Genomic DNA, 14,920 nt, shown 5'->3' on the forward strand with positions numbered 1-14,920 from the left:
GTTGTTCTTACTCAGACTGTTGACATGACCATCCAAAGAGAAGCTGTCCTTAAAGCTCTGATGATCTACCTGGGTGAACCTGTTGAGCATCTTTTTAAAGAGTACCAGGTAAGGAGATCTGTTGCACTGATACAAGCAACATCCACAGACCATTTTTGTGGTTGAAATTCAACATTTCACTAGATATTTTTTCCTTGCAATAAACTCCTCTTATTTTGTCTATTGTATTTGGGGTTAGCCGTAGTGGGAGAAACAAATACATTTAATTTTAACAGAGAACTCTTGTTGTACATCTGCTAAATTGTCCTGTGTTTCAGAAAGTAGTGAGACTGTTTATATTTAGGGCCGTTGGTAGAGGTCTGTACTCTTTTAGTTGTCGTAATTTTTTTCTTGGTGTGTCTGCATGATGAGCAGGAGGATGACCAACTGCAGCTGGAAACCATGATCTTTGTCACTGGGAGAGAGGATCCTTTCCATCCACCCAAAGATATCAAGATAATCATTGATGGAACACAAGTCCTGAATGATTTTGCTATGTTCTTTGGGCTCATATATGCCACTCACCTAAAATATCCCAAAAATCTGCAGCTCTTGACTCTTTCAAAAAGTCCTGATGGAGCTTGGTGGAAAAAAAATGTCCCCAAAGGTTTATAGGCTGAGTACCAAACTTCACAGCTGTTACTCACTTGATTTTACTTCTCCATTGGTTCTCCTTCATCATTCATTTACCTTTTATGAGGTTCACATTCAGAGGTTCAAATTGCACAATAAGTTTAGAGACATCGTCAATGTGCCGAAAAACTGCAGAGCAATTGGATTTTCAGTGTCTGTTTTTCACACCAAGAAAGGGGCTGAACCTTCCCCACCCATATTATGTTTGAAAGTTATGGAACTGACGATAATTCCTTTTGAAATAGCTCTCACTGTATTATTTTGATAACATATTTTATGTTGACCATTTGAAAAGGGGGCGACTGCTGGCTTTGTTTTAGGAAGACATTTAGTATGGTTCTCCTTAGCAGGTTTAACAGGACCCATTTCAAAGTGTCATGGATCAGTCCGTGTGACAGGCAGGAAGGAGGACCCAACGCAGGATACGTCAGACAGGTAGGAAATAACTCAGCTTCATTAGGCAGGGCTAACAAAGGCATGAACAAAATCAATACTCCAAGAACACAGGGAAAACTGACAGAGGCACACAGCACTGGGAAACTAAGAGCAAGACGAGGATAAGACGACGACGCGACAACAGACACTGAAAACACGAGACCTGAATACACAGGAGGATAACGAGGGAAGTGGAAACAGCCGGGAACACAGGTGACACTAACTACAAGGACAAGACCAGAGGAAGCAAAACTGAACACAACAGACAGAGACCGGACGACTATCAACATAAACAGGAAGTAACTTACATAGTACACACCGACTTGACTATGACAGAGGGATAACTGACACCAGCACAACAGAACACAGGGGGATAGAAACAGTGAAACCACAATAAAACAGAAATATATAACAAGAACATGAAATACTGGGCCACCGGCCCAGGACCATGACACAAAGTATGTTAACTAAAACTGCAGACATATTTTGATTGTTTTTTTTTCTCTCAATTTATAATGCAAAGAGCATTTTTGTTCAACAGGCCTGTTAATGTTTATGCATTTTCAAATAAATGTAATGTTTTTGATGTTCGCTGAATAATAAATGTTTGTGTAAAGAAATTGTGATGTATGAACCTAGAGATGTCCTACCAATACTTACCACCAGAGGGGCAGACCGCCACTAGGGCATACAGGGGTTCTGATAGCAACAGTAGGATAATAAAAAAACGAGTGAACCAGCAAGAAGTTGTCCTCCATGCTCTGTGTGTCGAGTAATAATGTTTACTTAGTGACACTATAAGGGAGCAACATAACATAAATTGGCGACGAGTCGTGTATTTCGGAATACTTTTCATCGACTGGCTGTGAAAGTTAAGTCAGCTTTGTGCAAGTTTGTGGACCGAAATGAACACCCGCGTTTTTGGATAGCTAATGTGCTGATCAACTATTGAGCCAACCTTATCGGAGGGGGGCCCGAGTGCAGCTAGTGTTTACATCTGCGATACAAGGACATCGAGTGCTTCGAGTTCATCTACAGTGCACGTAATCCCAGAAAGACGTATGATGGCTGGAATATATGGACACTATGGACATTTCGATGAGTCTGGGTGAGCAATGGGCACGTATATTGAACTTTTGAGCATTACGTGGTGGCTAATGACATTCATGAGGCTAAGAAAGTTTCAGTACTGTTCGTGTGATGGGACCTAAAACGTATGGACTGCTTCGTAGCTTAGTAGCTCCGTGGCACCTGGGCACAATGACTTACAAACAGGCTGTGACTGTGCTTAAAGATCACTTCACACCGAAACCGCTTGTTATAGCCGAGAGGTTCAGGTTCCACAAGCGAAATCAGGGGGAGGGAGAACGGTAGCACAGTATGTAGCAGTGCTCAAGAAGCTATCGGAACACTGTGAGTTCGGGGCTTACCTAGAGGACGCTCTGAGGGACAGATTTGTTTGCGGATTGAAATGCGAAGCTGTGCAGAACGCCTTCTGACTGAGGAAAACCTCACGTTCAAGAAGCTGTTGAACATGCAGTGTCAGCAGAGACAGCAGCACGCGACGTACAGCAGTTAAGTAATTCCTGAAAGTAAACGCAGTGTTTTCGCAAGGTGAAAAATGCCGCCGCTGTGGGAAGGGAAATCATAGTGATGATGACTGCTGGTACAAAGACCGCGAATGTCACCAGTGCGGGAGGAAGGGCCACACAAAACGAATGTGCAGGAGTAAATCAAAAAGCAGTCATGAAAGAGAACATAAAACACAAAGATATTAAGCCTGAACAGAAAAGCCATGCACACAAACGCAGCGTGAAAGATAGAGAAGAAAAGATCCATCATGTCGAGGCGAATGAAAGTGAAAGTGAAGGAACGAAATCGGATAGTGACAGTGACTTGGGACTGTATGCAGTGTCTCAGAAAGGGAATATTCACGCATATCAGTAGTGCCAACAGTTAACGGAAAGAAAATGGAGATGGAATTGGATACAGGGCTGCAGTGTCATTGATTCCTTGGGAACTGTACAAACGAAAGCTGCATAAGTTTCCTCTGCAACCCACTGATATCATACTAAAGACATACACAGGAGAGCCTTTGGCACCAGAAGGAGTTGTTAAAGTGCAAGTGCATTGGAACAAGCAACACGCTGTATTGCCACTGTATGTGGTGAGGCGGATGCTCCACCATTATTTGGCAGGGAGTGGCTGAGAGCCATTCAACTAAATTGGAGAGACTTAAAGACTGTACATGCAATTGAGTACAGACAGACAGACAGCTTAGAGACAGTGTTAAAGAGACACTCCGCTGTTTTCTCCGATAAGTTAGGCACCATGAGAGGAGTGAAAGCCAGCTCACTCTAAGACCAAACAGTGTACCCAATTCTGCCCACCACGCAATGTGCCATACTGCTCTTCGACCGCGAGTGGAAGCTGAGCTGACCGCCTCACTGAGCTTGGCGTCATCTCCTCTGTGGCGCATAGTGACTGGGCTACGCCAGTGGTGCCCGTGAACAAGAAGGACGGCGCGTGAGACTCTGCGGGGACTTCAAGTCACCATCAACCCAGCCCTCTGCACTCGACAAGTACCCAATTCCACGTATTGAGGACTTGTTCGCTTCTCTCGCTGGAGGTCAACGCTTCAGTAAACTGGATCTATCTAATGCATATCTACAGATAGAAGTAGAAGAGAGCTCCAAGAAGTTGCTGACCATCTCAACACAGAAAGGACTGTTCTGCTTCAACCGCTTGCGTTTGGTTGTAGCGTCATCGCCCGCCTTGTTCCAGAAGGCAATGGACCACAGGTGCTCCTCGGACTGCCACACACTCACTGCTACCTGGACGGACATACTGGTCAGTGGTCCTGACAAGCAGACACACCTGAAAACTCTGGATGCAGTACTCAGCAGGCTAGAGGAATACGGCCTGCACCTCAAGCAAGAGAAATGTCTCTTCTTCCAGGAATCCGTGAATACCTGGGCCATATCATCGATTGCTGCTGGGCTCCACAAGTCACCGGAGAGGTACGTGCATCGTGGAAGCACCAGCACCAGGCGATGTAAGTAAACTTCGATCTTTCCTAGGAATGCTAAACTATTATGGACGCTTTATCCCTGATCTGGCACTGTGCTAAAGCCGTTGAATGAACTGGCTGAACAAAGAAAAGAAATGGCAGGGACGTCAGCCTGTGCATCAGCGTTCCAGAAAGCCAAAGCACTCCTGGTATCACAAGAGGTGCTCACACACTACAACCCTGAGTTGCCTCTCCGTCTCGCTTGCGATGCTTCACCCTATGGGGTCGGAGCTGTTCTCTCGCATGTCATTGCCGGGATGGCGATGAAAAACCCATCGCCTATGCATCCAGAACTCTCAGCCAAAGCAGAACAAAACTACGCTCAGATTTAGAGGGGAGGCGTTAGCGATAGTCTTTGGAATACGCAAGTTCCCACAGTACCTGATGGCAATACATTCACCTACTCACTGACCATCGCCCGGCTTACAACCATCTCTCAGTCCCAGTGAAAAGCACCCCATCCATGGCTGCAGCTCGCATGCAACGCTGGGCGCTCATGCTTTCCGCTCACAATTACACCATTGAGTACCGCCAAGGGGGCCCTACATGCCAACGCTGATGGCTGTCAAGGTTACCGCTCCCTCATGCCCCCAGTGAGAAACAAGGTGCAGTGGAGGTGTTCTACACGTCACAGTTGGACACATTGCCAGTCAGCAACGCCGAGATCAAGCGTCACACCATGTCGGATTCCACCCTGTCCCGTGTCATGGAAATGGTCACAACTGGTCGTTTTCCAGCTGCAAAGGACGCAGGTGAGCTGTCTCCCTATCTCCAGCGCCGCCATGATCTCACTGTGCAGCACGGATGCCTTATGTGGGGTTGAGAGTGATTGTGCCACCCAAACTGCGCCCCCGGGTGCTGACAGAGCTACACTCAGCACACCCAGGTGTAGTAAGGATGAAGAGCTTAGCTCGTAGCTACGTTTGGTGGCCCAGCATCGACTCCCAGATCGAGCACCAAGCAAAATCATGCCACTCATGTCAACGAGTGCAGAAAGACCCTGGCCTAGCACCCTTACACCTGTGGATGTGGCCATCCAGTCCTTGGGAACGGATACATGTGGACTTTGCAGGTCCATTTGAAGGGCACATGTACCTGGTCATAGTGGACGCACACTCCAAATGGCCCGAGGTGCACATCATGGATAGCACCACATCGAGCAAAACCATCCAAGTGCTTAGGGGACTTTTTAGTCGCTATGGCATTCCACACAGTCTTGTAAGCGACAACGGCCCTCAGTTCTGCTCTGAAGAATTCAGCACGTTTCTGAAAGCCAATGGAGTCAAACACATTCGCTCAGCACCATACCACCCTGCCTCCAATGGCTTGGCAGAGCGATTTGTGCAAACCTTCAAGCACGCTCTGAAATCTTCCAGAGGTACTACACCAGTGCAGCAGCGTCTGGATACGTTCCTCCTGACCTACCGTAACACCCCCCATGCAACAACCAAGGAAAGCCCTGCAATGCTGTTCATCGGATGTAAGTTGCGTTCTCGACTGGATTTCCTGAAACCAAGTATGGCTGGAACAGTGCACCAGTCACAAGAGGCTCAACAGCAACGACGCCAGCTACACTCTAAACAGAGACAGTTTGAACTTGGTGAGCCAGTGCTCGTGCGTGATTATAGGAGGGGGGAGGATAAGTGGACGCAAGCTGTGTGATCGAGAAGACCGGACCAGTGTCCTACAAGGTACATGTGGGAACACAAGGGGTCTGGAAGCGTCATGTGGACAGATGCTGACTCGGCCCGAGTCAGACCCACCAGAGACTGCAAGGAGTTTTCCTGTGAGTTGTCCACTGTCACTTCCTCAGACAACCACACCTGACCCAAATACACCTCAACAGAAGGAGGATACTGATACAGTGCCACACACACCACATGCACCACCAAAACACCCAAACAACTCAAGACACCACAGTCCACAGAAATGACACACACAGAACATTCAGAGACAACAGGGACTGTATGAGGATATCCTTTGAGGATCACACGTCCGCCGGTACGTTACAGGGATCAGTAAACTTAACAACCACAAAAAAAAAAAAAAAAAAAAGAGTTGAACAATGTTGACATTCCAAGATGTTGTAAAAAAAAGAAAAGAAAAAGTTGAAGAATGTTTAAGAATGTTTGCTTTTGTAGAATGTTGTTAAATGGTTCTGAGTTTTGATATTTGAAGTGATTATAAGCTGTGACATAACTCTCCTATTTTCTGGTAATGTTGTGGAGAAGTAAAGAAAGAAATAATCTCATGTAGTTTAAAAGGGGATATAATGTCTTACGTTTGTTTCCGAAGAAATGTTTTTGTTACTGACAACAAATCTTAGTGGGGAGGAGATATGTGATGTATGAACCTAGAGATGTCCTACCAATACTTACCACCAGAGGGGCAGACCGCCACTAGGGCATACAGGGTTCTGATAGCAACAGTAGGATAATAAAAAAACGAGTGAACCAGCAAGAAGTTGTCCTCCATGCTCTGTGTGTCGAGTAATAATGTTTACTTAGTGACACTATAAGGGAGCAACATAACAGAAATGTTTTGAGTTTAAAGCAAAATGTTATGAATAATTGCCGCAGTGGCTTTATTAGCAGTAGAGGAGAGACAGGAAATCAGGGAAAGATATGCAGGCAAATTAGCAACAGGCCGGGACTCAAACCCGCAGCGCCTGCACTGCAGCGTGATATATACACGTGGTCACTAACCACTAAGCCACCTGGGCACCATAAATAAAAGTTTCTAAAATGCTTATTTGATTATTTTTAATATACATTATGAACAACTTATAACATTATTTTTGTTTGTTTTGTTTGAAAACGATTATTACGAATTCCATTATATTTTCACTGAGACAAACACGTGTTGCTGTTTAAGACAGGCTGTAGCCTTAATGTTGTCATCTTTATGCTATTTAAGGTTGTATGTTAAATTATATTTTAACTCAAATAAATCAGAATATTAATGAATCTGTGCATTGTTCATCATAACCAAGCCAAAGAAATAGTTTATTTAGTGGCTTTGTATTAAATTGTGTAACTCTGCTTGTACCCAGTTTTAAGGATATAAAGACTTGTTTTCACTGGTTCCTTTGATGTTTTGTCAAAATAAAATATTTATATTCAAACACTGAAATGTGTTGCTTTCTTACTTTTTGTTGAAACACAGTTTTAATATAGCAGTTGAAAAATGAAAACAGTGAAATTAAAGTACAAGAAAAGATATTAGTTGTAATTTCAAATGAATTTTAAGCAGGAAACATTTGTGTTTAAGTTTCATATAATGATCATTTACGTTCAACTACACAAAAGGAATAAGTTTTGTGAACTAATGACTTTGAGTAAAGATTACTAATGTACTGTTGATTTGTCTACTGTATCACTCATGATTCAGTGTTAATACAAATTAATATATTTAGTTTGACCTTGTGTAAAAACTTCAATGGTTTAAGGCAATTCCACACAGTTTTCTTGTAAACTCAACTCATTTGGGCTTTGTGTCATTAAGTGGACCTAAGATCCACCTATTGACCCCACCATCACTGCCCCACCATCACTGACCTCACCATCACTGACCCACCATCACTGACGTTACATCATGGGATATTTACTGACCCCTCTCCATGTCAGTGATGGTGGAGTACCACAACCTGCCAAAAACTTGTCAAATCTTCTCCTCCTCATGCTGGTCACCAGCTCGGTCACACACTGCTGTGGGACGGCGTCCCATTCTTCAACCAGCACAACCAGTGGTTGTGTTGGTCCCTCTGGCGTGAACAGCACACCCAAGCTGATCCCACAATAGTTCAGTGTGGTCGAGCTCAGGACTGCAGGCAGGCCCTTCCATCCACCATTCTGGAGGTAGTCTGATAAACCTCGCTCTGTGGGGTTTTGATTGTCAGCACCTGGGGTACCAGAAGCTCAAAGCCAGAGTCAACAGCAGAATCAGCTGTTTGGCATTGGAAGATATGGCAAGTTTTTCATGGGCACATCTCACAGACTGAACTCTGCTGCTCAACCCACACATACATTTTCCTTATGAATGTGGCTCCATTTAAGGAGAAATAAACAGGCTTTCAAATGGTATAAGATTTATTGCCAGGAAGCATTGTTACAACAAGAGATAATCAACCAAACACTAATTTCTTTCATTTTTGTGCTAAGTTTTAAAGAAGGGCTGCTAGTTTCTTTAGATCTGCGGACTCCTGAGGAGAACTACACCTCCATGACTGAGCAGCTTTCTGCTGGAGACACCACAGTTTCTGAGCCTGAAGTCAACACATCAGAGGAACGAGATGGGGAGCATGCTCCTCACGGTCTTCAATACTCACAAGGTTGAACATTGTGAATTCATCTTCCAGAGTCAGACTGTCACGCCAAGCTCTCCTGTAATGTTCTGCAGATGGAGACTGAGCCAAACTATGACACATGAATTCAAGTGGGGGAAATGAATCAGAGCCTGAAATCCTGGAAACTGAAAGTGAAAATTAAATGGTGTTTATGCATCAGTGTCTGAGTGTCACAGTCACGGACTGTTCTGTCTGTTGTTCATGTGTCTGTAGTCTGACTGAGGATCAGCATTAACTGGGCTTTTTACTGCAGGATGAAGGTGATGCTGCTGCTCCTCTCACGTGATAAGAAAACTGCTCTGATCCTTTCTGAAAGCGCACACGCGCGCACACATGCACGCACATACACGTACGCACACAGGCGTGACAGGATCCATGGTGCACAGAGATACACATGGGAAGCCTCTCTCAGAGTGATCCTTCTTCCTCTACAGGTAATATTAAAAAAGCACCTGACCTGGAAATGCTGTTAGAGAAACTCTAAATCAGAGAATAGAAAAAAAAGTGCCCCAGGATGCTGCAAAATAAGAGCCAATCAGGAGGCAGTCTGCAGAAAGAAGGATGTGAAAGTGAAAGTAAACTGTGCATCAGTCTCTGGGTGTATCTGCAGAGTCACCGTTGCTCTGTCAACAGCCTCGGTCAGGATCAGCTTAAAGAGGGTTTTTACTGCAGGATGAAGATGCTGATGATGATGCTGCTGCTCGGACTCGGTAAGAAAGCCGCTCTGATCCTCTGCAGTGTAACAGATTTTTGTGGGCTGGTTCAGCTGTCTGTGTGAGTGAGGCTCACCTTTAATAGGCCTTTTTACAGAGGATGAAGATGCTGCTGATGCTGCTGCTCCTCTCACTCTGTAACGCTGCTCTGGTGTCTTTGACACATGCACAGCTACTTAAAACTAGCCTGTAATATGAGGAGGCTCTATAGAACTGATTTATAAAGCATTACTTCTACATTAATACACAAAAAGATATAAAGGTTTCATTCTTGATTTTAAAGCTCATATATAACATGATTTAATTACATGTTTTTGTACTTTATAAATTATCTCTAAATTAAATATGACATCAAGTACAAAGCAGGCATTTAGGAGTTGTTAGTGGTTCATAGTTTCATTTATAAACTCAGAGTAAATCATCACCAGCAGGTGTTAATAGTTGGATGTTAGACTTTCAGCCTCATCATGGAATGATCTGTGTACGTCAGCTGATTTTAGACTATATTAAATCAAAAAGTGTTTGCACTGACGATGATGACGCAATTATTAAGAGTGGGTTTTGGGTGGACTTAAGTTCTCAAGCAACATGTGATCAGTTTGAATAGCCTGATGCAGCAAATTTAAAAAAAAGTTAAGATGCTGTGAAAAATATAAATGTAAAACAGAATGTGATGATTTACATAAATGTTTTATTACAATAGAAACCCTTTGGAAGCTCATTTCTGACGCTTGTATTTGTGATCTCATTCTTTGGTCACTACCCAAAGCTCGTGATTTGGGATGTGCACAACAGACACCTAATTGTTACTAGTCGTTACCAAACGTACTAATCTATTAGCCTAATTATTAAGATTTTAATGCCTGGTGCCATAAATGTTTGTCCTAAATGTTATGCAGCCATCTGCCACCACATGAAGTTGCAGCCCCGACATCCTTATAGAAAAATGCCCTGACTGTTAATCCTGACCAGATATTTTTATTAGGTCTAATGTTGTTAGTTATCTTTAAAGTTTTACAGCATAACCTGAAGCGCACCTCCAGAGAAACGGCATTTTCTCCATTTCTGGGTACCCCCCCCCCAAGTCTGTACAGAGAAGCAAAAAAACCAGAGGGGCTAGAGGCACCTTTAAAACACTGACCAGCAGAGAGTAGGACCCAGGAGAGAGAAACAGGTCAGCATTTTATGTTTCTGCACTGCATGTAAAACAGGAGGACACGACCGGATGATAAGTGCTCCCACAGAGTTAAGCAGCACTGAAAGTGTGATTCATTATTGAAGAATGAGATTAATGGTTTCAATGCCTTTGTTTTTGACATTGTCCATCAGTCCTAAAATATAATTTGATTGACGTTTCTAGTTAGACTAGTCACTTAATCTATTTTTTCATCAGTACTCATGATTACAGGTGAGGGTAGGGACGCAGGCTGACCCATAAATCTACGTTGCTTTCACACTCAGCTCCCTCTTTACCACGACAGGCTGCTGCAGCGTCCACATCCCTGCAGATGCTGCAGCAGCCTCTGTCTGTCCATCTCTTGTCACTGGTGAACAAGACCCTGAGATACGTAAACTCCTCCACCTGGTGCAGCAACTCGTCCCTGAACCAGGTGGGTTTTCCACCCTTAGATTTAGAGGTGCTAATTCTCATGCAGCTGCTTCACACTCACCACTGTTCAAGAGTGAGATGGAGGCCACCACTTGATGAAGCCAACAGGACCTGGCACCTCATGGCAAAGAACTCTGTGAGCATCTTAAAAGACGAATTGTTGCTCTACATGAAGACTGTTATATAAGCTGCAGCAACATGACAAAGGGCATGTTTTACATCTTGTTTCTACTCTTGGTTAAATATTGATTCTTTTTATTCTGAGGATTTTTTAAAATTTCTTATTATATTCATTTTCTTTTTCATTTGTTTCCTAATTTTGATTGTCTATCTCTTCCATGTGTGATTTGTTCACACATCTTTGATCACCTTTCTCCAGATAAACTTACTGTTGCTCTCAAACATGAGGGGTGACGGATGTAAATATTCAGTAGACTCTTTTAGCCATCAGTGTCTCTCTGTTTTAGGTAGAATATTAATGAGAAAGGTGACTTTTAACAATCCGTCTCCTTGGATGAAGGGCAGCATTCACTGCTTGAAGCAAACCTGTCTGAAAGTGTTTAAACTTTCTTTTATCAGAAGTGTGCAGAATGCAAGGGCTGATTTTTCTCACTTGATGTCTAATGTTGAGTCTAATGTTGACACTTGTGTCATTAGACACTTGATGTCCAACAGGAAATTCAGTCTAAAATGTTGACACAATCAGACACATTGTTACACCTGCTTCTCCAGAGACAGCCAGTCAGTCTGATGAAGACTGTAAAGTCTTTTTGTCATTTTTCTGTCAGCTATTTTTGTGTAAAGCTAACTGATCTTCATTATATATTATATATCAAATCTTTATTTCAAACATGTAAATAACATGTTAATACACATAAAAATCAAATTCACATGTAATCAGTGACATTTGAAGCTCTTGGAGGAGCAGCTTTAAAGATGGCACTGACCTATGGTAACTTGATGTGGCTCATGCTGTGTGTCTGCTGGCTGGTTGTGTGTTTGATTGCGGGAAATGTGCATTGTTCAATCAAATATGATCAGCTGGGCTTATTGCAGATTGGTGAGGACTGTTATATCCCTCCAAAGACTTTGTTGCTGATGGTTTAGAGCTGCAGCATCAGGCAACATGCAGCACCTGAGGCCCAGGAAACGAGGGAGGAGAGTGGGGTCATCGTACTCCACTACCCTCTATGATACTCTCTAACACTCGCTCTTTGGCAAACAAAGTGGATACATTGAGTATGACAATTACCTCAAGGAGGGACTACACCTAATGCTCAGCCCTGTGCGTCACATACACCTGGCTGGAGGCCAGGATAAATCACTCGGCGATACAGCAAGAAGGCTTCACCTTTCACCGAGCGGATCACACAGAGGAGTCTCTGAAGAAGTGTGGAGGTGGCGTCTGTTTTACGTGAATCAGCGGTGGTACACTGACAGTAACACCCTGGTCACAGTTATGCTCTGGAGCTTGAGACTCTCACCATCAGATGCAGGCCTTTTTATGTCCTTATGGAATTTGTTTCTTTTATATTGATAGCTGTCTATGTTCCTCCTCAAGCTGGTGTTATGGCTGTCATTCAGAAACTCTCTGCTCACATTACTGACATTGAAAATTTCCACCTGAACTCGTTAGTGCTGGTTTTAGGGGATTTTAATCAGGCTAGCTTAGAGAAAGCTCTGCCTAGAACAGATTACGACTGCTAGCACAGCTGAGAATAGACATGATCAGTGCTACTGTGTTATTCCCGGGGCCTTTCATACTCTTCTGAGAGCACCCCTGGGAGATCCTGACCACAACACAGTTTTCCAAATATGGGCAGAGACTGAAAGCTATCAAACCCTGCAGGAGGACTGGCAGACAATGGTCCCCCACAGCTATTGATATGTGGAGTGATTGCTTTGTTACAACTGACTGGTCTGTTCTGGGGAACCACATGAAGATCTGAACACCTTCACTGATGTGGTTACATCACACATTAAATTTGCTGAAGATGTGTGTGTGTGCCATCTAAGTGTGTAATGGTTTATAGTAACAACAAACTGTGGTTTAACCAACATGTTAAAACCTTATGGAAGGAGAAAAATGCAGCTTTTAAATTGGGGGACAAAGATTTTTACACGGCTGCTAAATATAGATTTAGAAAAGCCCTAAAGGAAGCCAAGAAAGAAGCTGGAAAATAAACTCAGCTCTGGTAACAGCAGAGAGTTATGGCAGGGCTTCCAATCAATGATCAATTATAAGGCAAAACACACTTCATTGGATTTTGATCCTAATCTGCCTGACAACTGAATAACTTTTATGCCAGATTTGAAAAAAGGAAAAGCCCCCAGCCTCAAATTATTAATGGCTCCAAGCCTCCCCCCCCCCCCCCCCCCCCCCCCCCCCCCCCGCTTTTTTTTTTTTTTTTATAAGACAGCATGAGGTAAGGAACCTTCTGCAGAGGCAGAACAGCAGAGAGGCTGCTGGTCCTGACCTGGTGTCATGTGTTTCCTTTAAACACTGAGCTTATGAACTGGCCCCAGTTTTAACTGTTCTTTAACCCAACAGGAAGTTCCAGCATGTTTTAAATCAGCTGTGATTGTACCCAAGAAACCTAACCCGAGCTGTCTGAATGACTACAGACCTGTAACACTGACATCAGCTATCATGAAAATATTATTAATGTGTACACATCTTTCCAGTATCATCTTAGATCCATACCAGTTTGCATATAGAGCAAATAGATCTGTCCAGGATACTGTGTCGCTATGCCTGCACTCTATTTTAAAACATCTAGAGGAGCCTGGTGATTATGCAGGGTTCTTTTTGTTGATTTCAGTTCAGCTTTTAATACCATTGTGCCATCAAGACTGTATGATGAGCTTCTTCATATTACTGGGTGTGAAATCCCAGACATTGCTGATATTTATAAGAACTGGTATCAGAAGAAGAGCCTGTCGATTGTTAAGGATCCTTTCCACCCACCTAATGCATTTCTAATTTTCTCCCCTCACAGAAAAGAAGCATCAGCACTGAAACAACCAGACTCTGAAACAGCACTTACCCACAGGCTGACCGGCCTCTCACCAGCCTGGAAACATTTAATAAACAAAATTCAGATAATTGTCTTCAGAACTTTTTACATTATCATTTATGATTTTATTCTGTTTCCATCCATCCATCCATCCAACCATCCATCCATCCATCCATCAGGGGCTGGAGCCCATCCCAGCTGTCATAGGGAAAGTGGTACACCTGTACAGGTCGCCAGCCTGTCACAGGCCAACACAGAGAGACAGACAAGCATTCACACCTGGGCAATTTAGAGTGACCCATTAACCTAACCCCAGTAAGTGCATGTCTTTGGAGTGTGGGAGGAAACCCACACAGACACGGGGAGAACATGCAAACTCCAAAAAGAAAAAAAAAGAATAATCATAATTAAAAGAAAATAATCTGATTTCTGTTGTGAGCTCCAGTAAATTCTCTTTGTGAGCAGGCTGTAGAGTTTACTGTAAACTCACCACAGTACTGCAACTAATCTGTTTGTCCTGCACTAAACTGCAGTATTTTCATCCAACCTTTGAATAACACAAAGTTAGTGTACCTCAGTTTGTTTTACAAAATGTTTCACAGCATGAAAAATCATAACTTCACATCATTTACAGATCTAGGATCTGATTTAAAAATGTAAGTTTTAAATTTCCAGACTATCAGATGTCACTGAGCGGTCCTTACCTTTAAATCTAACCTCTCTCCTTCCTCTTTCTTCCATCTTTCTCCATCTCTGAGTGAAGTTATCGCTCATTGTTTCCTCTCTCTGGAAATACAGCAGCTCTTCCTTCAGCTCACAGGAACAGGAAGGGAGCTCGAGGGAGAGTTGGTGGCATGGGCCCACCCTCCTGTAGGCCTACCACTCACAGGAGGTGTTGTAGGGGTCGTGTACAATGTGTGTTGGTCGGTGGCCAAAGGCAGAGGTGGCCCCGGCAGACTGATCCCCGGCTATAGAGACTGGCTACTGGGACATGGAATATAACCTCTCTGGTGGGGGAGGAGCCTGAGCTAGCGCGTGAGGTTGAGAGATACCAGCTAG

At 43.6% G+C, this 14,920-nt stretch overlaps 1 pseudogene; it reads left to right on the plus strand.

Moving 5' to 3' along the window:
• The first annotated feature begins 24 nt into the window (after positions 1 to 24).
• On the plus strand, positions 25 to 5,839 carry LOC115775842 (uncharacterized protein K02A2.6-like; annotated as a pseudogene).
• The last annotated feature ends 9,081 nt before the right edge of the window (positions 5,840 to 14,920 follow it).

Source organism: Archocentrus centrarchus, unplaced genomic scaffold (genome assembly GCF_007364275.1).
Source record: "Archocentrus centrarchus isolate MPI-CPG fArcCen1 unplaced genomic scaffold, fArcCen1 scaffold_24_ctg1_1, whole genome shotgun sequence".
In the NCBI taxonomy this organism is placed as follows: Eukaryota; Metazoa; Chordata; class Actinopteri; order Cichliformes; family Cichlidae; genus Archocentrus; species Archocentrus centrarchus.